Raw genomic sequence first — 26,308 nt, 5'->3', positions numbered from 1 at the left:
CTAATCTGATCCCTGGCTACTCAGACAATTTCTCTGTAATCTTCCCAGGCTACCTGTCCTTGCCTCCTCTCTCTGTAGTCTTTCTTTGTGTGTGTTTGAATTCGTCCAGGAGCTCCTTGTTCATCCATGAAGGCCTTCTGGCATTTTTGCCTGACTTCCTCTGTTAGGATGCATCACTCCTGAGCTTGGAGGAGGCTATGCTTGAACATGAACCAACTTTCTGGGGTACCTCTTCTCTCCATGGGCTTCTCTCCATGGGCTTTATCCCATGATACTTTACCAAACAGATTGCTGAGGAGGCCAAAATCTACTCTCCTGAAGTTCAGGGTAGAGAGCTTGCTGCGTGCTCTGCTCACTGCCTTAAGGATCTTGAATTCCACTATTTCACAGTCACTGCAGCCAAGGTTGCCCTTGAGCTCCACTTTCCCCATCAGCCCCTCCTTGGTGAGAACAAGGTCCAGCACAGCACCTCTCCTCGTTGGCTCCTCTATCATTTGGAGAAGGCAGTTATCATCAACGCATTCCAGGAACCTTCTGGACTGTTTATGCTCTGCTGTGTTGTCCCTCCAACAGATATGGGGGATGGTGAAGACCCCCATGATGAGCAGGGCTTGTGAATGTGAGCTGTTCCTATCTGTCCATAGAGGGTCTCATCCGCTTGGTCTTCCTGGCCAGGTGGCCTGTAACAGACCCCCACTGTAATGTCACTTGTCCCTGCCCTCCCTCTAATCCTGACCCATAAGCTCCTGGTCAGCTCTTCCATCCCCAGGCAGAGATCCATGGACTTCAGCTGGTCGTTAACATTGAGGGTGATATCCCCTCCTTGTCTCTCCTGCCTAGTCTTCCTAAAGAGCCTGTATCCTTCTGTCATAGTTCAGCCCCGATCCGGACCAGACTGCGCAGTCTCTCTCTCACTCCCCCCACCCTCCAAGAGAATAGGGAGAGATAATATAAGGAAAAACAGCTCGAGGTTTGACATAAGGACAGGGAGAAAATCCTTAAAGTTACTGTTACGGGCAAAACAGACTCGACTTGGGGAAAACTATTCATTTATTACTACAAACAGCAGGATAATGAGACAGAGAACAAGATAACCTCCCTCCACCCCTCCCTCTTCCCAGGCTTAACATTATCTCTACTACCTTCCCCTCCTGAGTGGCACAGGGGGGAAGAGGGAATGGGGGTTGCTGTCAGTTCATCACACCTTGCTTTATGCAGTTGCTTCATGGTCAGGGGAAGAACTCCTCACATTCCTCCCCTGCTCCAGCGTGGGGTCCCACCCATACACCACAGTCCTTCATGAAACTGCTCCGGCATGGGTCATCTCTGCCACAGAGTGCAGTCTCTCCAGAATGGCTGCCCCAGCAGGCCCTCCATGGGCCACAGCTGCCTTCAGGCATCCACCTCCCCCAATGTGGGGTCCTTCACGGGCTGCAAGTGGATCTCTGCTCCTCCGTGGACCTCCATGGGCTGCAGGGGGACAACCTGCTCCACCATGGTCGTCATCACAGGCTGCAGGGGAATCTTGGCCAGGAGCCTCATTACTCCTCCCCCTCCTTCTGAACTGACCTTGGCATCTGCAGCCGTTCCTCTCACAAGAAAAGTTCTTCACAACAGGCTGGCAGACGCCTCTCAGAATCTCTTCACATCATCCAGCTCATCTCCTCTCCACTTCTTGCAGTCAGGCCGGGCCAAGTCAGACCCAGTTGGCGGCCAGGCAAGAGGCCAGAGAGTGAGGCCTGCAAGGCCCATGAGGCCTGCGCCTCCCCCTCTGTGCCTCTGCCCCCGCTCAGCTTCTTCACATCTTCCCTTCTCCCTTTTTTTTTCTGTTTTCCCCTACTTAAATATGTTATCGCAGAGGCATTATCAGGGGACATTCTGCTACCAATCGGCTCGGCCTTGGCCAGCAGCAGGTCCGCCCTAGGCCTGGCCGAGTCCACTGAACAAAGGGGAGCGACTTCTAGCAGTTTCCTACAGAAGCTACGACCTAAGGCCCCCCCTCACTAAACAAAACCACAACACCTTCCATTCCAACACTCCAGTTGAAGGACCCATCCCACCACATCTCCATAATATGAATAAGATCATAGCCCTCTAGGTGTGCACACATCCCTAACTCCTCTTTTTTATTCATAGAATCATAGAATATTCCCCATGCTCCGTGCATTTGCACAGAGGCATTTAAGCGGGGCTCTCAATGAAGCTGACTTGCTGGCTGGAGTGGCTGGAATTCCTTTGTGCTGCTCCTCAGGTGCTCTCATATAGCTGAGTTTAGAGTCATTTTAATTAATTTTGTTTCCTTTGAGAGTATAGTTATATATGTCACAACAGGCATAAAGAAACTCTGCAAACACCATTAGCTTTAATGTTATGACTCTTACTGTCTGTCATTCAAAAACAAAAAAAGGTATATTAGAAAACCATACCACAAGTCAAGCTTTTCTTGTACCTCAGGATGAAGTATAAGCTTCTAACCTTTCTAAGCCTACATAAAATGCTTCACACTTCAGATGAAAATCCCTATTGACTTCTTATTTCACCAAGTATTAATTAGTGTTTAATCAATTACTAATAAAGATAAACAGCTTCCACCTTCCTAGGCAAAAGTCTAATAACTGATTTTTGGAAAAAAAAACAAAAACAAAAACAAAATTATTAGAGTTATGAGAAGGAATCATAGAATCATAGAATCATAGAATGGTTAGAGTTGGAAGGGACCTTCAAAGGTCATCTAGTCCAACCCCCCTGCAAGGAGCAGGGACATCCCCAACTAGATCAGGTTGCTCAGAACCTCATCCAGCCTGGCCTTGAACGTTTCCAGAGATGGGGCATCCACCACCTCTCTGGGCAACCTGTTCCAGTGTTCTATAACTCGCATCGTAAAAAGCTTTTCCTAATTTCTAATCTAAATCTACCCCCCTCTATTTTAAAACCATTACCCCTCGTCCTATCACAACAGGCCCTACTAAACAGCCTTTCCCCATCTTTCTTGTAGGCCCCCTTGAGGTACTGGAAGACCGCTATCAGGTCTCCCCGGAGCCTCCTCTTCTCCAGGCTGAACAGCCCCAACTCTCTCAGTCTGTAGGAGTCAGACGTAGTTGAATATATCAGTTATAACTGCCTGCACAATTTTTATGATGATGATTTTCCCTTGCACGGATAATAATAATAACAAAAGAGCCACAAATTCATTATCTGATATATGCAACAGATCAACCCCTACACAGCTTGTAAGATGACTGTACCAAGCTTTTTCATTAATCATTTTAACCTTCATTTAAAAAAAAAAATACTAGCTTTATATTTATTGAAAGATCATAGAATCATAGAATCATAGAATGGTTAGAGTTGGAAGGGACCTTCAAAGGTCATCTAGTCCAACCCCCTACATGTAGCAGGGAAATCCCCGACTAGATCAGGTTGCTCAGAGCCTCATCCAAACTGGCCTTGAACGTTTCCAGTGATGGGGCTTCCACCAGCTCTCTGGGCAACCTGTTCCAGTGTTCTAAAACTCGCATTGTAAAAAATTTTTCCTAATATCCAATCTAAATCTACCTCCCTCTAGACCGCTATCAGGTCTCCCCGGAGCCTCCTCTTCTCCAGGCTGAACAGCCCCAACTCTCTCAGCCTGTCCTCATAGGAAAGGTGCTCCAGCCCTCTTATCATCTTTATGGCCCTCCTCTGGACCTTCTCCAACTGGTCCATGTCCTTCTTATGTTGGGGGCTCCAGAACTGGACACAGTACTCCAGGTGGGGTCTCACCAGGGCAGAGTAGAGGGGCAGAATCACCTCCCTCGACCTGCTGGCCACGTTCCTCTTGATGCAGCCCAGGATGTGGTTGGCCTTCTGGGTCGCAAGGGCACATTGCTGGCTCATGTTGAGCTTCTCATCCACCAGCACTCCCAAGTCCTTCTCCTCCATTCTCCGCCCAGCCTGTATTTGTGCCTGGGATTGCCATGACCCAGGTGCAGGACCTTGCACTTGGCCTGGTTGAACTTCATGAGGTTTGCACAGGCCCACCTCTCCAGCCTGTCAAGGTCCCTCTGGATGCATCCCTCCCTTCCAGTGTTTTGACAGCACCACACAGCTTGGTGTCATCGGCAGACTTGCTGAGGGTGCACTCTATCCCACTGTCCATGTCGCCGACAAAGATGTTGAACAGGGCTGGGCCCAACACAGACCCCTGAGGGACGCCACTCGTGACCGATCTCCACATGGACATCGAGCCGTTGACCACCACTCTCTGAGTGCAGCCATCCAGCCAACTCCTTATCCACCGAGTGGTCCATCCATCAAACCCGTGTCTCTCTAGTTTAGAGAGAAGGATATCATGCGGGACAGTGTCAAAAGCTTTGCACAAGTCCAGGTAGATGATATTCGTTGCTCGTCCCTTGTCCACTGATGCTGTCACCCCCTCATAGAAGGCCACCAAATTGGTCAGGCACGATCTGCCCTTGGTGAAGCCATGTTGGCTGTCACCAGCCACCTCCTTGCTCTCCATGTGCCTTAGCATGGTTTCCAGGAGAATTTGCTCCATGACCTTGCCAGGCACAGAGGTGAGGCTAACAATCAACTCCTGCCATATCCTTTGTTTAAGAACTCAGATATGTCTGTGATTTAGGAAACTCCAGCATTTTTTTTTCTCATTTATGATATGTAGTCAAAAAACTGTGTAATAAATCCTTCCTGATGCAATATACAAGTTCAGAAAATATTCAGATCTCAAGGAAGTTGTATTATCTTGATTTAGCTTAAGCTTCTGCTAAAGAACTCCCTCCCAGATGATTGCATTTTTGCTCTACAGTATTTCTTCATTTAGACAGCAGTTTCATCTGCAAAGTGCTATATACATTTTTTCTTTTTTTTCTTTTTTTTTTTCCTAGAGTTGGAAGAAATCAGTTTAGAAAGAAAAAAAAAAGTCCAAGGTTGACAGGCATCTTTTGCTGGAAAAAAAAAAAAGTTCTTCAACATTTAGGGAAGTTTCACAAGTTGGATGGGTCACTTAGGAGTGCATTCCACCTTGCACTTATCTATTATACTGGTTTCTATGTAGGACAAAATCAATCTTAAGTCTTTCCTACCCAGTAGAGATTGTAGAATTCAAGGACAGAAAACAAGTAGAAGTACATAATTCAACAAATAGCTCCACTGGAGGTCAATAGAAAAGCCATTGCATTAGGTGCTAGGGCCAGATGGGTCCACAGACATTAACTTCAGCATCAGCAAAAAATAATATTAGAACTAGCTTATATTAGGTCATTACCATTTGATTTCATGTCAATTCAGTTATACTATAATCCCATGTTTTGGAAAAATAAACTACTTCTTCTTTTTCCAGCAATTTAAAAAAAAAAAATTGTTCTTAAACACACACCACTGAGTATTTTTTCCATCTTCTCTATTTACTGAGCAGATTTGGATCCTGGTATTCTGCACGTTTGCAGCAATTAATATATTGGGACTAAATTTGTTTAATACTTTAAAATTCATCACATTGGAAAAATATTGTAGATATAGCTGTAATAATTTCAGAAATATTACAGCCATTTCATCTCTTTCATGGCTTTCTCCTATATCTGCTAGTAAAGCTGATACTGCAATTTAACCTCCTGAAGAATATATTTCTAATGTTCAGTGATCCATAGCAGTGAAACTATCAGACCAGGAGGAATAAGACAACCTGTTTCACACAGCTCACGAATATATGTGCAACCACTAATAATATTCCTATCCTGACCACCTTCTTAGAAGATGGTGGAAACTTTAGGTAGTTTTCATTGCATTCATAATCACGCCCCGGGGTAAGCAAGAGAAATTAGCAATAGGCTTATTATTCAAAAGGTGAAATCAACCTTCAAGTTTCAGAAAAACTTTCAGGCTTTCACAGGGAAAAAGTAAGTTAAAAAAAATCTTCAGCTGATGTTGTGAGTGCTATTAAAATTATCAATAAACCAAAGCTTTGGAAAAAGTTCATTTGGACAAACATAAATATGTATTCAAAAAAGAGATGATGTTCCACAATCTTTTATAAAGGACATAGAATGAACTTTTACTAATTTATTTTAGAATAAATAGACACAATAATGTCCGGTGTTTGGCAATCTATGCTGATACTAATTTTTTTTTTTTTTTTCAACATATTCTGTTATAGTTGGGTGCATTTCTTTTCCAATTCTTTGACATGTTCTTTATAAAGTTTCCTTTAACTCATTCTGTGTTACCTGGCCATCTCCCGTAATTCCTCATAGCCTTTTCGATGTAAGTTTCTAAGGAATCATACTTAACAGTGAAGCCAAAAAACTTCTTACACACCCCTTTCTCAATTAAAGTATGTTTTCTCTTTTTTTTTTTGGTGAAAGCTACAGTGAGTTTTTCCACCAGGAAGCACGTCCGTGTAAGCTCCTTGCACTGAACCAAAAGAAAATTCCTTGTTAGCTTTGAGTGGCACAAAAATAATTTAAACAGAACAGAAGTATTTCAAGAAATAAATCATCAGCTCATTTGGTTCACCCTGGATAGCTGTGTTCTCTGATCTCTAGAAGACTAGAAAAAAAAAAAACCATATAATTTCCTTTTGTTTTATAATAAATATATGTGCCTGCTAAAAGAGAAATTGAACAATGATTGGTTTAAACATTTAACTTATACAAATGCCTTTCCAAATAAATTAAAATATCTTCAGTGTGATTCAGTAAGCAACTACTTCTCTGTCATTTAAACATTCACCTACGACAATAACAATGTCTATGTGATTAGTTCATTACAGAAGATGCTATTATTATAGGCTATTAAAAGACCATTTATGTTCCTGCTTTTGTAAGTCGTTTGCCTGGCAATAGAATATCGTGAGAAACCTCTGCCTGCTAAAGTTTCTTCTCAGCTGGAAGTTTGGGCCTCATCTGAGCATTCGCTGCACTCCTTGCTGTGCCCGGGCTTAGTGGCCATGGCAAAAAAAAAGAACAAGGGTAACAAACCTTCAAAACAACATGGGGAAAAATATACTAAAGAAAAATTATGTTAATGATTACTAAAAGTAGCAGACTATTGTAATACTTTCAGGGATAAGTAAATTTTTACAGGGAATTTGCAATTAAAAAAGTTGTTCAAATAAAGATAGAAGAAGGAAAGACTGAATATGTAATTTTGATGGCCATGTAACGGTCTGTACTTCACCCTAAAGATGATCACTAAGGAGAGCATTAAATAGTACACTAATTTTAAGCACCGTAAGATTTTACAAATAATTTGACAGTCTCAGTTGTGGAACATTATTAACTACTACGCTATGACAGCAGAAGAATCAGTAATATTATGAAGGCTTTAGCTGAATATACAGGTTGTACAGTTAAAGTAAATTTACACTTAATGGCACTATTTTTTTAGGGGAGTGTCCTGGGTTTGACTGGGATGGAACTAATTTTCCCAGTAGTTGTTGTGTTTTGGATTTAGTGTGGGATTTGCTATGTGAAGAATATTAATAATACATTGATGTTACTAGTTATTGCTAAAGAGACCAAGGATACTTTCAGCTTCCCAGATCTCACTAGCGTGCAGGTGCAGGAAGCTGGGAGGGATACAGCCAGTACAGTTTACCCAAACTGGCCAAAGGGAATATTCCATGCTGTAAACATCATGCTCAGTATGTAAGTGGGGGTTGGCTGGGGGGCAGTTCTCTCTCTTGCTCACTCCTTTGTTTCGTGCTTGGTTTCATTTCCATGATCGCTGCTCGGGACAGGCTGTATCAGTCATCATATCATCGGGTGTTGAGAAATGGTGCATCATTCATTTTGTCTATTTTAGTATCCCTATATTTTGTTATTATTATCATCTTCCTTTGCTATCCTAGTAAACTCTCTTCATCTCAACCCACTGAATTTTCTTTTGTTCCTGATTCTCTCCCCCATTCTGCTGGGAATGAAGAGGGTGAAGGAGTGGCTGCGTGGTATTCAATTGCTCACAAGGGCTAAACCATGATAGGAGTTTTCAAGAAAAGTTTGGTATATACATTCTGGTGATAATGGAAATATTTCACCGCTAAAAAGCTCTGCTGTCTTTTGTATGTGAAACATTTCCCTGCAAATAATTATTTTACAATAAAAATCACACTCTAAAATTTTTTATTTGCACATTTCTAAATTTACATATTCATATATATCTCCCTTACATAAAACTAATGAAAATGTACATACTTCAATATTCAAAATTTTTCACATATCCAGAATGGGGAACTAAAAATGGCAAATACATGAGTTAATACAAAGCTAAAGTTATCATCTTAGCAATGGTTAATTATTAGATTTTTCAAGGGGAAAAATGTTTTTTAAACAGTTTGTAAATCTAAAAATTACTTTTAAACATCAAGTAATTCTCTCAATTTGGGTAACACTCTTATTCCACTGATGTCAATGACAAAAAGCAATCACCCTTAACTTCTAAAATGAAGCAATCCAATTCCTCTATATGCAGTTGTCTTTTATTAGATTTATATGGGACAATAGTCATTAAGAAACTACTTCACCTCTGGTATCTATTTTTTTTTTACTTTTATTCACAATTTAAAAGTGACTTTGCTTATCAGGCAAATAGTCACTTTGGAGTTCAATGGAGCATTGAACATACTGTGGTTTGGTATTACTTGAAAAAAATACTATAATTGACATCTATGTACTTTTTGTGTAGAAAGAACATTAACAGATGCAGTTATTACGTCTAGTGTCTTGGGCATCTGCTTAGTATCTATTTGTAAAGCTAATCACAGAGCTTAAGAAAGTACAATATCTTTGCTACTGTGGCGGGCTGAGAGAAGAACAAAATTGTGAATAGAAGAAAAACAAGATTTAAGAAAGACTTGGGAAAAAAAAACCCAAACAGCACTGATCATTTATCAAACTATTTATACTATTAAAAAGTGGATACTAAAATCCAGTTTCCTACCAAATTCATTTTCTTAAAGTAGGAACGTAGACAAAAAGGCTGTTTAATGACCATAAGTGGGGTAAGCGCTAAAGTGAATCAAATTAAAATCAGAGTTGTTTGTCCCTCACTTCTGACAACTTTTACAACTAGAAACTTTAAAAAGCCAATTAATTAATGTGCTGTTGTAAACTCTCCTTTACTTTGAAATGGCATGCCAATGTTTCAGTTTTGACTAGAATACTCTTCCAGTTGTAAAATCACTCAGATTTCCCCTGCCCCTAGTCAGAATGCCACTGGCATTCACCAAGCAGGGAACAGAAAAACAGTTTTTTTCTCAAGATCATGCAGTTTGACTGTTTAAATAGAGACCAATGACCTTGAGATACACGGCCGTGTGCAAGAACCTCTTATCACTCAGAACTCAGAAGCGATCTTGTCTCCCTGTAGTAATTTTTAAACAAGTGTGTTTAAGCTTTTATACTTATGGCCTCCGTCCAGCCTTGGTCAGAAAGCTATCATGAAGGCTTTACAGAAGCAAAACAAAGAAACCTGAATGCAGAGTACATTAATTTATCATTTTTCTTTGGCTATTTTGTAAGAATTCTACTGCAACAGCAATATTTTCATTTTGTTTGTGCTAGAGAAACAAACAAGAGAGTAAAATACTGGCTTGATCACTCTCTCTGTGCAACTTGTAATACTTGAACAGATTTCTTAGGTCATCATGTTTGGGCATTTTATATATGTGTCTGCTTTTAGAGATACTGAATTAGTCTCCATATAGATGAATCTGCTTCAGAAGTGGATTTTTTTTGTTTGTTTTTGTTCATGCATACAGAGGCTTATTCTGGTACCACCTAAGTCAACAGGAGTCATTGATTTATTTATTTCACCATTTTCTCCCACAAACCCTATAAGGCAGGGAGTTCTGCAGCGACTGTTTTGGGGCAGAGGAGCACTGAGAAAGTGGGACTACGCATCACCTCAAGGAGCGCAGCTCTGAAAGGCTTCATCTGATTTCACTGAAGTAGAGGACATGGTCATCTGCAGTTTAATTTTGTTCTCATTTATACTTTAGTAAGTCCAAGGAAATAAGTGAAAATGGAATTAAAATCTTATATGGAATCCTTTCTACAATTGCTATATGTATAACTCAAAACCATATGTGGATGTCCTCATTCTTAATGCATTCAGTTAAAACTAGTTCTGATATTGGAACCATTTTATCATTGGGATAAAAGTAAAGAAAAGAAAAATAACAACCTCAGTAGAAACTAAATAAAGTCCCTTTTCTTTTCAACCTCAGTGAGATTTTTATTTTAAATCTTGGTCAAGGACTTGCAGAAATACATCCATAAATTAAAGGCTAACCATTAATGATATTTGAAGAATAATTATTGACGTTGGAGCTTAATTGTTCTTTAAGGAGCTGATCACCTAAGTAAACACTAAGGTAATCTGAAGATATACAGACAGTCAGATACTACATTCATGGTATTTCATTTGAATATTGATGTCTTAGCAGCAATGCTTATTCTAAGCTGCAGTGAGTCCCTGGTTTTAACTCCAAACACTGCATGTGGGTTATATGTAATATATGTCATTTTGCACTTAATGCTCTTCCACTTACTTTAATTTGAAGTCTGAAGTTTGTTCTCTTACTTGAAATGCTGTCAAGAAGTTATAACTTTACCAAAGACCAAAGTCACACTTCAGAACAAAAAGAAATTAGACTTGTCCTTTGTTACAGCTACACAGCAGTAACACAGGAAAAGAAACTAATACAAGGTTTTGTTTTGCTCTTCTCTGTAGTAACCTATAGTTTTCTTTTTTTCAAAGCAATTTATTTGATGGAATTCAACCCTAAGTTCAGCTTCAAGCTGTGTATTCTAGTGCAATTCCAGTACTGCTGGCACTTCTGGAAAGCAGACCAGGTGGGTTTTAGCATAGTATACTGTAAAAAAGAAGTGTACATTGCAAACTTTATGACATCAGCTATTGCTGGCCTCAAAAAAAAAAACAAAAACACAACAAAAAAAAAAGAAATAAAGAAATTATACAATAGAGTTTATTTTTCTTTCCAATTTTTTATTACACAGAGACAGAAGTACAAATCCTTCACTAAGACAAAACTAACCTTCTGATACATGGGTAGAAGAATATCATATTTGTAGGTATGTACATTACTCCCTTTCCACTGAAAGATTTGAAGTTCCTCTACATTTGAATTCAAATATTCTATTATCTATTCTTTCACTTTGAAACACTAATTTCCTCCACAAGCACACTCTTTCGTGTCCACTGGTTCAGAGTAATGCTATTCCCCGATTTCTATCAGAAGTAATGCTTTCCAATACAACAGCTATAAAACTCAGACAAGCTATTACTGTCCGTCTACATTAGCTTTTCCTTTTTTTTTGCTTTGAGGATTCTTTCACTACAAAACTGTAGAACATAGGCTTTAAAAAGAGAAAATGTTCTAATCTATGTTCTACCCAATGCACTCTCTCGGGAGGTATCTATGTTCTACCTGATGCGCTCTCTCGGGAGGTATGCTGTCTCCCGGGGACTCATATCAGGGATGTCACCGAGAGACTACCTAGCCTCATATGGCCCACAGACTATTATCCACTACAGGTGTTTCACATGGGTGCCAGCGACACAGCCGGCAACAGCCTGAGAAACATCAAAAGGGATTTCAGGGCCCTGGATACAACAGTCAAAGACTCTAGGGCACAGGTGGTTTTCTCGTCAATCCTCCCGGTCGAAGGGCAGGGACCTGAAAGGTCCCGACGTATCTGGCAGGTTAACTCGTGGCTCAGGGAGTGGTGCTACAGCCAGGGCTTTGGGTGTCTAGATCACGGGGCATGCTTTGAGAAGCCCGGGCTGCTAGGGGCGGATGTGTGCACCTGAGAAGGGGAAGAGTGTGCTTGGACAAAGGCTTGCCAGGCTCGTCCAGAGGGCTTTAAACTAGTGTTGCTGGGGGAGGGGGAGCACAGTTCAGCCCACTGCTGTCAGCATGGCACCAGTGGCAGCACCGAGGGTGCAGAAGCTGAGGAAGGATCACAGATAAGTGCAAATAAACCTAAACTGCGATCCAATAGCACCCCTGTTGCTCCAGCCAGCAAGTCGGCTTTGTCAGGGGCCCAGCTGAAGTGTCTCTATACCAATGCACACAGCATGGGGAATAAACAGGAAGAGCTGGAGATGCGTGCACACGAGCAGGGCTACGACATTGTTGGCATCACGGAGATGTAGTGGGATGACTCGTACGACTGGAGTGTCAACATGGAGGGGTATAGGCTTTTTAGAAAGGACAGGAAGGGGAGACGAGGAGAGGGTGTCGCTCTCTACATCAGCAACCGGCTGCAGTGCATGGAGCTCTGCCTGGGGACGGAGGAGGAGCTGACAGAGAGCTTATGGGTGAAGACTAGAGGACAGGGATGGACAGGGGACGTTACAGTGGGGGTCTGTTACAGGCTGCCTGGCCAGGAGGACAGAGCGGACAAGGTGCTCTATAGCCAGATAGGAGCAGCCTCACAGTCACAAGCCCTGGTCCTCATGGGGGACTTCAACCACCCTGACATTTGTTGGAGAGACAACACGGCAGGGCACAGGCAGTCCAGGATGTTCCTGGAATGCGTGAACGACAACTTCCTCCTGCAGGTGATAGAGGAGCCGACAAGGAGGGGTGCCATGCTCGACCTTGTGCTCACCAACAGGGAGGGGCTGGTGGGGGATGTGAAACTGAAGGACAGCCTTGGCTGCAGTGACAACAACATGGTGGAGTTCAAGATCCATGGGGCAGCGAGGAAACTACACGGCAAGCTCTCTGCCCTAGACTTCAGGAAGGCGGACTTCAGCCTCTTCAGGGACCTGATGGGCCAAGTGCCATGGGAGGCGGCCCAGGAGGGAAGAGAAAGGCTAAAGCCCTCATAGAATTTAATCTGGCCAGGGATATAAAAAGCAACAAGAAAAGCTTTTATAGGTATGTAAGGGACAAAAAAAAGTCCAAGGAGAATGTAGGCCCCCTCCAGAAGGAAACCGATGTCCTGGTTACCCGGGACATAGAGAAGGCTGAGGTACTAAATGACTTTTTTGCCTCAGTCTTCACCGAAAAGGGCTCTTGTCTCCCCACCCAAGCTGTGGAAGGCACAAGCAGGGACTGCGAGGATGAAGAACCGCCCACTGTACTCGAAGAGCAGGTTCAGGAACATCTGAGGAACTTGAAGGTGCACAAGTCCATGGGACCTGATGAGATCTATCCGTGGGTCCTGAGGGAACTGGCGGGTGAAGTTGCCAAGCCACTGGCCATTGTATATTAGAAGTCGTGGTGGTCTGGTGAGGTCCTCGATGACTGGAAGAGAGGGAACATAACCCCCATTTTTAAAAAGGGGAACAAGGAGGACCCGGGCAACTACAGGCCGGTCAGCCTCACCTCTGTGCCTGGCAAGGTCATGGAGCAGATTCTCCTGGAAACCATGCTAAGGCACATGGAGAGCAAGGAGGTGGCTGGTGACAGCCAACGTGGCTTCACCAAGGGCAGATCGTGCCTGACCAATTTGGTGGCCTTCTATGAGGGGGTGACGGCATCGGTGGACAAGGGACGAGCAACTGACATCATCTACCTGGACTTGTGCAAAGGTTTTGACACTGTCCCACATGACATCCTTCTCTCTAAACTAGAGAGACACGGGTTTGATGGATGGACCACTCGGTGGATAAGGAGTTGGCTGGATGGCTGCACTCAGAGAGTGGTGGTCAACAGCTCAATGTCCATGTGGAGACCGGTCACAAGTGGCGTCCCTCAGGGGTCCGCGTTGGGCCTGGCCCTGTTCAACATCTTTGTCAGCGACATGGACAGTGGGATAGAGTGCACCCTCAGCAAGTCTGCCGATGACACCAAGCTGTGTGGTGCTGTCGACACGCTGGAAGGGAGGGATGCCATCCAGAGGGACCTTGACAGGCTGGAGAGTTGGGCCTGTGCCAACCTCATGAAGTTCAACCAGGCCAAGTGCAAGGTCCTGCATCTGGGTCATGGCAATCCCAGACACAAATACAGGCTGGGCAGGGAATGGATTGAGAGCAGCCCTGAGGAGAAGGACTTGGGAGTGCTGGTGGATGAGAAGCTCAACATGAGCAGGCAATGCGTTCTTGCGGCCCAGAAGGCCGCATCAAGATCCTGGGCTGCATCAAGAGGAGCATGGCCAGCAGGTCGAGGGAGGTGATTCTGCCCCACTACTCTGCCCTGGTGAGACCCCACCTGGAGTACTGTGTCCAGTTCTGGAGCCCCCAGCATAAGAAGGACATGGGCCAATTGGAGAAGGTCCAGAGGAGGGCCACAAAGATGATCAGAGGGCTGGAGCACCTTTCCTATGAGGACAGGCTGAGACAGTTGGGGCTGTTCAGCCTGGAGAAGAGGAGGCTCCGGGGAGACCTGATATAGGTCTTTCAGTACCTCAAGGGGGCCTATAAGAAAGATGGGGAGAGGCTGTTCAGCAAGGCCTGTTGTGATAGGACGAGGGGTAATGATTTTAAAATAGAGGGAGGTAGATTTAGATTGGATATTAGGAAAAAATTTTTTACAGTGCGAGTTGTAGAACACTGGAACAGGTTGCCCAGAGAGGTGGTGGATGCCCCATCCCTGGAAATGTTCAATGTCAGGCTGAATGAAGCTCTGAGCAACCTGATCTAGTCGGGGATGTCCCTGCTCCTTGCAGGGGGGTTGGACTAGATGACCTTTGAAGGTCCCTTCCAACTCTAACCATTCTATGATTCTATGATTCTATGAATCTAACACTTCAGATTCTGTAGCTTAATGAGGTAGTCAGACTATCATCTGATGATGACACAGCATCCTTAAATCTCTTTAGTAATCCGTATATATCTTGCAATTACAACATTTAAACATCTATTGCACTATATTTCAAACCCAAAGCCTTTGTGCATATCAAGTAAATACAAGGGCTCTAAAGAAAAGCAGTCTATAGAAGGAGAAGGGGTAAAATTACCAGATTTTCTTTTTTTTTTTTTTTGTCTGATTCAGTAACTGAATACATATCTTTCAGCATCAGAACAATGCTCTGCAAACCCAAATTGTGAACTATGAAGATTTTCCACTCTTTTTCCACTTCTATGAGTGTGAGTTGATAATGTCTGCTTAGGAAGAGGAAGTCTGAGTAGGCTGCAGATTGCAGGAAAGAAGCCAATGCAGTGAAAGGATTTGGGAACTTTTAACACCAGTTTGTGAAACTAATCTACTTACTGTTCTCACTACTCATAATCAATGCACTAGGAAAAAGAAAAAACCAAACAGAAATACAAAAAAAAAAAAAAAAACATACCAAACCTGAGGAAGAGGCAGGAAGCTGGAAAGAGGGATTGTGCAGATTGGTGGATGTAGGTTTGAATTAACTGTCAACATACCTATGAATGGATGAGTGTCAGTAGAAGATGACATTCTGGACAAATAAGAATAGAACTGTCATTCATTTTTTTAAAGTGAGTAAGAGAAAGCTATGGTTAATAGGTAAACAGGAGACAGACACCAGGGCTCAGTTCCCTAAATATAGATAACCAGTGCTGACTAGATTCCCTTGGTTGTCTAGAAGTCCTCTCTATGAGCCTAGCAGATATAATGTGCAATCTATGGCAACTTTCTGAAGCATTTTAGAGGCCAAGACTGTAAACCCTACATTGCCTAAAGGGACATTAGATGTATGTGTTTAGATAAATTAATCTCACCCAGAAAGTAAAATGTTATTTCTTTTTCATGGCCTACTTTAACATTTCCAAGCAAGAAGCCTGGCATAAAAAGCCAAAAAAAACCCCCAATACATCTAGTTTTTCCTACCAGTCTCCTTATTAGCCTTCCACACACTTCACTGTCAGGAAGCATTGAAAGATTACCAACTTGTACGAAACAGCATGATAATTACAGTAAACTTTTCTCTCCATTTATTATGTATTCCAGCCACCCTTCCCTGACGAAGGCAAAGATCCTTACCTACTCCTCGGGAAGTTTGTATGATCTTATGACAAAAATAACAGTTGTGCATATCTGAAAATACTAAAAATACTGCAAACTGTGCCTAGCTGAAAAAATGAAAACTGATTCAGAAAGGATTGTAATTTTGTGTATGGTTTTGCATGAAATATTGATGTGCTTTCATTTTTGCATTTGTTATTGTAGCAGTGTAAAGCATGTGTAGGAAAACTTACAATGTGATTAAAATCAATAAATCTAGTACAGATATGGACATATGAGATGACTGACAAGAATACACACTGTGAAACAGAAGCATGTGGTCATTTCTATCTGACAGAAAGTAGGGTAAAATTTAAGATAATGTGATACTAGCCATACTGAGGGATGCAAGCAGAAAGACTGTAAGTCAATATAATAGACTAAAAAGGAGTTTGTTAGTAACCAAATATTGCTGTCTCTTGATTAACACAAACCTTTTTATACTTAGAAAAGAGAAGACTGTTCCTCTGAAATAAAAGGTATTTATAAATATTCACATTATGAACAAGCAGACCTCAGCCTCATACATTTTCTTACTTTACTTTCACGTCCTGTACATTTTTTAGGATCTTATAGAATCATAGAATGCTTAGGGTTGGAAGTGACCTTTGAAGGTCATCTAGTCCAACCCCCCTGCAAGGAGCAGGGATATTTCCAACCAGATCAGGTTTTCAGAGCCCTGTCCAAACTGGCCTTGAATATTTCCAGGGATGGGACATCTACCACCTCTGGGCAACCTGTTCCAGTGTTCCACCACTCTCATTGTAGACCCCCTTTAGGTGCTGGAAGGTCACTATAAGGTTTCCCTGGAGCCTTCTCTTCTCCAGGCTGAACAGCCCCAACTCTCTCAGCCTGTCTTCATAGGAGAGGTGCTCCAGTCTTCTGATCATCTTTGTGGCCCTCCTCTGGACCTTCTCCAACTGGTCTATGTCCTTCTTATGTTGGGGGCTCCAGAGCTGGATGCAGTACTCCAGGTGGAGTCTCACCAGAGGGGAGCAGAGGGGCAGAATCACCTCCCTTGACCTGCTGGCCATGCTCCTCTTGATGCAGCTCAGGATACAGTTGGCTTTCTGGGCTGCAAAGACACATTGCCAGCTCATGTTGAGCTTCTTATCCTGCAGCACACTCAAGTCCTCCTCAGGGCTTCTCTCAATCCATTCTCTGCCCAGCCTGTATTTGTGCTTGGGATTGCCATGACCCAGGTACAGGACCTTGCACTTGGCCTGGTTGAACTTCATGAGGTTTGCAAGGCCCACCTCTCCAGCCTGTCAAGGTCCCTCTGGATGGCATCCTTTTCCTCCAGCATGTCGACCACACAGCTTGGTGTCATAGGCGAACTTGCTGAGCATGCACTCAAACAGGGCCAGGCCCAATATTGACCCTTGAGGAATGCCACTTGTCACCCGTCTCCACTGAGCTATTGACCACCACTCTCTGAGTGTGGCCATCCAGCCAATTCCTTATCCACTGAATGGTTTGTCTGTCAAATCCATGTCTCTCCAGTTTACAGACAAGGATGTCATGTGGGACAGTGTCAAATGCCTTGCACAAGTCATAGGTTCTCATACTGTTTTGTCTTAAGATGTTCTCTTTTAACTTAATAAATTTGCTCTAGCTTTGAGAAAGCTAACTGTAGAGACCAAGGGATGGACACATGCCAAAAGAAGCCCCTATTAAACCCAACAGATAAACCTCTGTAAGAGGTAGCCAGTGGTTTTCTTCATACCTTTTGCATGCTAGTTCCCTCCTTCAGACCTTGGCCCTGAATGATTCTTATGCTTGTCTGCCCCTTTTCTTCCCAGGGGAAGCCCACTTATCCCTGTAAAGCAAGAGATACAGATCAAAAATCAAAATGTCAACAAACCAACCATATAACTGCAAATAAGCTAATATGGCTATTAAAACCAAACAGGAAAAAAAAAAACATGGCCATACTGGATTTCTCACCACCCTTCCAACAAGTGAGCTAAAACTCATTAAAAATATGCAAAGCCAAGCATAACACATGGCAAATCTCAGTTCAGAAAGAGACAAATGTGAGCGGTGGAGGCAAAAGAAAACCAAGAAAAATACATGATGTGTCTATGTGGAATTATATGTCCATGGTTATGCTGGGGCCTGCAAAGACTCTTCCTGCTCTTCCTCTTTCTCTTCCGGCATTGCCATACTACCTATTCTTACTTACATCCTCTCTGGTACACTGGTATAACTTCTCCAGGAAGCAAGGGTAGGTATCTTACTTTTGTTGTGTGTTTAAAAGAAAAAGGCTGGGAATCTTTCACCTCAAACACATTATCATCCTTAAGTGTTAATTACGTTCACATTTGGTTTCAGTCAATAGTCAATTTAGCAACATTTATCCAATTCAGAAGCTTGTCTGATGCACACATTTAACGGTCAGACGGACACTGTTGATTTGGAGGGGAATACATTCCAGCTGGGAAGGGGGACATTTTTATCCCTCATTAACAGAATTATTTGCTATCTGGTTAAGTACAGATGACTCAAAGTCTGACAAAGAAACTTTAAAATATACCAGGAAGTAAAGCAGATCTTATTTTTAATTTAAAAGAATGGACAGGCTGTATCTTGAATGAAGAACAAGGTCTAGAGTCGAAAGACTGAATCTATCTGAACTTACAGAAGTCTTCAGAGGGAAGGCTGGTCAACAGAGACACCCAGATTGCATGCAAGGAGAACCTGAGAAGTGTAAGATGAAGGATGTGCTCAGAGGTCTGCTTCTGAAGGTGCTTTTTAATAAAGCATCTTTGAAGGACTTTCCCTCTGAAGGAGTTCTTTGAGAGAGGAGTCCAAACCAGCTCTTTCTAATAATTGCAGCCTGAGGCTTAGTACATAGAACTCAAGACTTAGGCTGCCACCTGGTCTGAAATGAATACAAGTCAATTGAGCATGAATGACGTATTTGTTGTGTCCTCAGTTAACTTAATTCATACATCATTTTTTTCTCTTATTTCTTCTTCTATAGATATTTGCATCTGGTTTTGATGCTATGAGTAAAACGTTGTATCAAGGTTTTCTCCTCTGCAAATTGCTCTTGGTTGCAAATTCTGGCAAGAATTCAGTTCTACTTAGCCATTCATATTCAAGTGTCCTTTAAAAAATCATTTTCCTGTTGCAGCAGGCAAAATTCAGGAAGTTCAACTGGTGTTTTTTTATTCTTTAACGTGTTTTCCTTCAAGAATCAAATAAAAGCAAGAGGGAAGCATAAAGTGGGAAAGGAGCTTAAACTGCATGTTGAAAAGGTGAAGTAAACTCCTGGGGACCTCATCCAGAACACCAATTTGGATTAACCAAATTAACACAAACTGAGTGACAGTAAGACCGACCTAGTCCTTTTTGCTATCCTATGCAGGAGCAAACTCAGCTGCCAAAAAGTCTTAAAACAATCCTTAAAAACAGTATTTACCTCTTCTATGTATTCTGATTGTGAGCATCTGCTTCAATATCCTCAGGTTTTGGAGGCCTTAAATGTATGTTTTGCCGTAAGACATTTACAAATGCCATGACAATAATTTTCGGGAAAAAATGGCCATACTGAAACGAGCACCAGAAATGAATACATATACTAAAATTCTCATTAAATTCAGTTTTGGTTTATCTAGTTTTTCTTTTTCTTCACTGCTAAGAATCAAGAAATAAATGTATCTGAAAATAAATTTTCTCCTTCCTAATCAGTCTGATCCTCCCAACTGATATTCTGTACTAGCTTGCACTGGGCACTTGTATCAGTCCCATCGTTAACTCAGTTTCAGTGGCAACTATCAGTTGATAATTTAAAATGCTTTTTAAAGTGGATCATAGAGATTTGTCACGCCTTAAATTGGAGTTATTTTGGTTTTATTCCAACTAACCTTTTATGGTTATTTAATAAAAGACATTATTTTTTTTAGCCTTGTGGTCACAAGTGATACATTGGTAACTGAATAGTCAAAATAAATTGTGCATGTATGGAGACATTTAAGTAAAGACCAAAGAGTTCTCAGCTTTACATCTGAATTACTTTCTCATATCCCTGGGTTTAAATCACACTTTCTATGTAATTAGAATACGTTTACAATACGTTCTCAATTGTATTTGAGCACAGACATCAAGCTTATCCACATCTTTAAGACAGGAAAAGAGACAGATGGACATCCTAACAGTATGTAAGTTTACACAAAACAAGGAAGTGACTTAGAAATATTTTCCTCTGGGTGAATTTGTTATTAGTGTACTTAAACATGAAAATAACTTATTTTACCTTTTTACTAGACTGGTTGACAAGTTAAAAATAAAATCTTTCTAAAAAACTGCATCTGTTTGTCAAAAACTTGACAATATTAAAAAAAAAATAGTATCCTGTTCATTCACGTTTTAGATCAAAAGCTAAATGCTGCTCAAGACTTTTTAGAATTACTGGTAAAATATTATTGCAAAGAATTAAAGTCAACGGGTAAAGCTTGTTTTAATTATAAATTCACAACTTTTATGGATATAAAAGTATATACCTACTGTATAACCACTACTTTTTTTTTTGTATAAAAAGGGATTGAATACTATGTCTGGTCATGTGCTCATGATTAAGTTATGTTTCAATAGGCCAGCAGAGTACAGTCACAATCATTTAGGACTCAATTTTTACAAATACAAACATAATTTATGCAGACAAAAAGCAGAACAGTGAATACAAAAGAACCTCCAAAACCAAAAACAGAGTAAAAATGACAATGTGAAAAATTATTAATTATGGTGATTTGCAAATTGCATCAAAACTTTATTCTTTTTACTCAATTGATATACATAATTTTGTATGCAACTGAATATTTGAAGTGAGAGGACTGTTGAACATAATTTGTGTAAAAATCTGAATATGAAGAGACGTTCTGCAGAAATACTGTATGGTACAGGGAGGAACTGATATAGGCAGCAAACAGTAAGATGATCGTAAAACTGATACAGTTATCTGAAATTCTCTTACGTTTTGAAAAACTTCAGTGTGTACCTTTCAAAAAATATATGTCTGCACGGATCAATTGTAAACATAGGTGCTAACACGGCAGAAGCTGAGGATGACCGTTAATTTTTCAGTGTGATTTTTCAGTTCTCATGCAGTTTCAATGCTGCTGACTGTGAGAACATGCTCAGGTACATATCTGCGCGTATCAGACTAGCAGAGTATTCTGATGGCAGCTGACTAATACCTGGAAACTGTCATGCTAAGCAGAAATATTGGCTTTATTCTAATTTCCGTCTTATAATCTAGCAAATTTATTTCAATTTTGGGACATTTTTAAATGTTTGAGGAATTCCTCTGTATTCTTATTCAACAATGAAGAAAAGGAGGCATATTTTTAAACAAGAGTTGCACTAGCAGTTACTGTAGGACATATGTTGTGTTGGTTTTGTTTAGTGAGGAGGTCTGCAGTAGCAGCTTCTGTAAGAACCTGCTAGAAGTTGTTTCCACTTGGCCAAGTGGACTCGGATGGGCCTAGGGCAGACCCACTGCTGGCCCAGGCTGAGGATATTGGTGACAGAATGTTCCCTGATAACGCGTCTGTGATAACATATTTAAGAAGGGGGAAAACGAGGAGAAAAAAAAGAAAGAATAAAAAGAGAAGATGTGAAGAAGCTGGAGTGGGGGCAGAGAGGAAGAGGCGCAAGCCTTGTGGGCCTCACTCTCTGGCCTCCACCCAGGTGGCTCTCTGGGCCCAATTCAGCCCAGCGCGGCTGCAAGAAGTGGAGAGGAGACGAGATGTGAAGAGAACCTGAGAGGCGTCTGCCTGCCGGTTGTGAATAATTTTTTTGTGAGAGGAACGGCTGCAGATGCCAAGGTCAGTGAAGAAGGAGGGGGAGGAGTAATGCTGCTCCTGGCTGAGATTCCCCTGCAGCCCATGATGAAGACCATGGTGAAGCAGGCTGTCCCCTGAAAGACTGCTATAAGGTCTTTTAAGCTTTTATAGGTCTGACGGAAAGGAAGCTGAAATTGAAAGAGATTGATCCAGTGGAAAAAGACGACTACTGTTTATCAGATTTATGCTTCACTTGCATTACTTGATTTACTTTTTTTCACTCTACAGATTCACTAGAAAAATTAAAAAAAAAACCTCACTTCCCCCTGCTGATACCTCAACACCTTCTTTCTTTTTCGTTTTCTGTATTGCCTCTGTGCCTTGAGCATAAATATTTGTAAATCCATCCTGGCAGAGCTGCACAAATCAATGCTACAGTAATGGTCCTTCAGTGCACCAGGACCTATATGCTACCCCTCCAGTATAATTTTTAACCACCATATGTCTCCTCAGGAATATTTTTTTTTAAAATGCCATTAGGAATAACAGTCGTGGTCTGTTTAATCTATATACCAAGCACAATGGACTATTCAATGGTCTTTTCTGCCTGGAGCACCATTATCCAACACTAAACAGAGTCTCCAAAGCACAACAATTAGTGAATCATAGTCTAGCAGGGCCTTACTGCTATGACCTGCAGGCATGAAGCAATTTAGTAAAATAGAAAGAAACATTTTAATTCCTTTTCAAGTTCTACAGAAGAACTGGAAATGTCTGCTGAGATACTGTATACATCTAGATGACACTTCTCTGGAGATGCTGGTATGGCATAAAAGCAACCTCAAAATATCCTTAGACATCTCCTTGTGCAATGACTCTTTGAAAACCATCGATATTTTAGAGGATAAAGTGATAAGAGATTTGCCCAGACAAAATTCAGCTTCCAAACAGCTTTTGTTAGTGTGCCTCAGGGTTACTGGGGGCTCCCCATGGTGGTTCAAGGCAGTGCATGGCAGCCAGGGCCCATCCCACCCCTAGCCAGGAGCATGGAGGCAGCCCCAGTCCATGGGGCATCAGGCACCTCCTTGGGGGTAGGCCAAGGCCAGGGAGGTATGTTGGCCCCCAAGTGAGTCCATCCTACTGATGCGCAAGGCCGTACAGGGCAAGACTGTGTGGAGCTGGAGACTGGCCTTGCTGTAGCATCACTGGGGCAGGGGTTGACAGTTCCAGGGGGCTGATGTGGGGTGCTGGGCAATGGGGGGCGGTCAGGGGGTGGTGATAGGAGCCCTGAGTCGACTGGGCAGGGACAGGGAGGGCTGGTGATGTCCTCAGGGACAAGACAGGTTTAATATTTCTGTCAGCTGTAATATAAGAATTACTTGAATACAAAATAAAGAAAACAAATTACCTCCTCCTTATTTATTGGATACAACATCATTTTGTAGAAATGATGATCAGAGAGCTGGAGCACCTCTCCTATGAGGACAGGCTGAGAGAGTTGGGGCTGTTCATCCTGCAGAAGAGGAGGCTCCGGGGAGACCTGATAGCAGTCTTCCAATACCTAAAGGGGGCCTACAGGAAAGATGGGGAGAAACTCTTCAGCAGGGCCTGTTGTGATAGGACAAAGGGTAATAGTTTTAAAATAGGGGGAGGTAGATTGAGATGAGGCATTAGGAAAAAAATTTTTACAATGAGGGTGGTGGAACACTGTAACAGGTTGCCCAGAAAGGTGGTGGATGTCCCATCCCTGGAAACATTCAAGGCCAGGTTGGATGGGGCTCTGAGCAACCTAATCTGGTTGGAGATGTCCCTGCTTCTTGCAGGGGGGTTGGACTAGACAACTTTTAAAGGTCCATTCCAACATTAGGTATTCTATGAGTCTATGAATCTAAATCAGTCTGTTGATTTAACAGATGTAAAATTATAATAGTAGCTTTTTACTTCTGTATTTCTTCAAAGGCCAAGTAAAAGTAAATTAGATACTTCTCTGTTTCTGTTTGATCAGCAGTACAATTCAGTAAATTCTAATCTTCAAATCCTGTTGTTTTATTTATCTGTGCCTGAAAGAAACTTCTCCCATCCATGGTCATTTGGCATTGAAGCAATACACAAAGGAAAGAAATTGTGAACAGTTCTTACACATCATCTATAAGTATTTAGTGCTTATTAGTACTCCTAGGTGAGTGAGGTGCAGAAAAGAGCTCTCTGTTTCCTTTTATTTCCTCATTCTCTTCAGCTGCAGAAGTGCTGGAATGCATCAGTACAAGAAAAGATAGTGTAAAATCTTGTGCAAGGATCAGTATCCATGAACTAAAGTATCTACTGCTTCTTGAATTTAATTGCTTTTGAAACTAAAGGATAGCATCATTAAAAAAAATAATAATAGACCATTCATAAATAAAGGTAGCTAGGAAGGAAAACATAACGCCCAACTTGAGTTGTTCTGAGAGATCTTTCTATCTCTAATGGTCATTGATCTATAAATTACAATTTGTTCACTCTCAGTATTAAAAAGGAAACATACCACTCCTTCCTTCTCCTTCAGAGACCAAACTATCCCTATTAAGAATTTTTTCATGGAGAAATAGTGAAGGGAAGAGCACCTTTAACCTTGAAGAAGGGCAAATCACATGGAGAACTGAATGTTTCTTTCCAATAATCAATGTTCTTCCCACCAATAACTAACTCTTGTTTCTCTTGCCCAACATGTGGGGACTTGGGCACTGATGGTGCTTGGCTAAAGTAGTACATGACTGGTCTGAAGAGAAAAAAAGAGTCCACTCCAAAAAGAGATATCAAGTTGAAGGCAGCTTTCAGAACACTGGAGCAACTGAACAGGGAGAGGAACAGGGAGTTCTGGACGTGGTTGGACAGGAGACATTGGCACAGCTTCTTTGCATGCCACGCTAGCTAAGTATTTCAAAAGCAGGAAAGAGATGGAAATGGCAGCTTCTGAATTTCCACTATAGTCCAGGTCCTAGAAGATCAGAAAAAGTCTGTTCTTCTGAGATAGGGAAGTTCTCCCAGACACTCTTGATGGGAAATGAAGTCCAGTTCTCCATTTTCTAAAAATGCTTCTAGGTACTTCTCATCAGGAAACAATTCTGTATGTGGATGGAGGAGCAGCTTTGAGAAGGGGAATTGTAAAGAACTATGATTTCCAACATAACATTATAAGCTTTTGTATTGTCCAGATGGTTCTAGATATGTAATTTTCAGCATGCTGCCTGCTGGGACACTTAGTTCCCCTCTTATACTGTAGAGAGAAATTAACTATTTATTTCATGCAATGATGTTCTTTGGTGAAATACCAAATCAGTATTTAAATATGGTATCATGCTAGCAATAGCATAGGGTAAATATCATATGCTACTTTCTTCTTTAAATTACAGTTCTTCTTAGAGGGCTTCTATTTAAATGGAGGCTGCATCTTCCATCAGATACAGAAAAGAAGCGTTGACTCTGTGCATGACGCACATTTAAATTTAAGGAGTACAGACAAGGGTTTTGTTCTGTAGTGTAACAAGAAAGGAATGTAAATCTTGATATGATATGCCTGATAACCACATGTTAGCAATTGGGACAAAATAAATCTTGATAAAATGTACTATTGGACAAAATTCTGAAATGAATGAAAGCGGATAAGAATCAGTTCTTACATATAATAAATGGATAGTAACGTACAAAATCTATGACCCTATTGCCAGATGTAATGTTTATCAGCCATCAAAACTAGACATGCACAAAGCTGTTTATTTTTAAAAACCAAACAAAAAAAAAATGTCCTAGCAAAGTTATTTACAGTTATCTAAAACTACAGTTCTTCTGGAACACTTCTATAGTACTGCCTTTAGAAAACTTAAATAATTCACAAGCATATTATTTGTCAAATAACTTATTCAACATGCTTTTCAACTAGAATTTTCTTCAAACATTTTGCTTTCACAAATGCTTAGCACTGTTCATGAATTTTCTGATACCAAAAAAACTTCTGAATTCCAACCTAGTATTTATTACACAAGATTCTTATCAGTTAGCTACTAGCATGAAGGTTCAGGAGCATTATAGGGAAAAAAGGGTGAAAGAGTCTGTTTGGTACTCAACTCAAGCAGTCAGGTTTGCAGGAAAGGATGTCTTCATCCCACTGATGGCAGCGTGGGCACCTCCAGGGAATATACACAGATAGAGCATCCTCAGATGACTGCTGCTAGTAAAACTTTGAGATAATATTGAGAACACAAAGACAGATTCCCAAGTCTGTAGCTGCAACTATGACTAAAGTTTATCACATTCTTTAATGATTTTTTGTTGAGAGTATTTCCCAAAGCACTGAACAACAGCTGGGAATCACTGAGATACAGTATGCTCTTTGTTCCTCACCTATTTCCTTGACTCCTTTCCCAAAATACAGCATAAATCAGGCTCTTTGGGTACAAGTTACTCCTGGGGAGGTTGCAATTGGACGCAAGAGGAAAGTTTTTCACAATGAGAACAATCAGTCACTGGAATAATCTCCCCAGGGAAGTGGTCGATTCCCTGACACTGGACACTTCTAAGATTCAGCTGGACAGGGTGC

This window comes from Chlamydotis macqueenii, chromosome 1, assembly GCF_036417535.1.
Source record: "Chlamydotis macqueenii isolate bChlMac1 chromosome 1, bChlMac1.mat, whole genome shotgun sequence".
NCBI classification, from domain to species: domain Eukaryota; kingdom Metazoa; phylum Chordata; class Aves; order Otidiformes; family Otididae; genus Chlamydotis; species Chlamydotis macqueenii.
Note: the sequence above shows the minus strand (reverse complement) of the source record.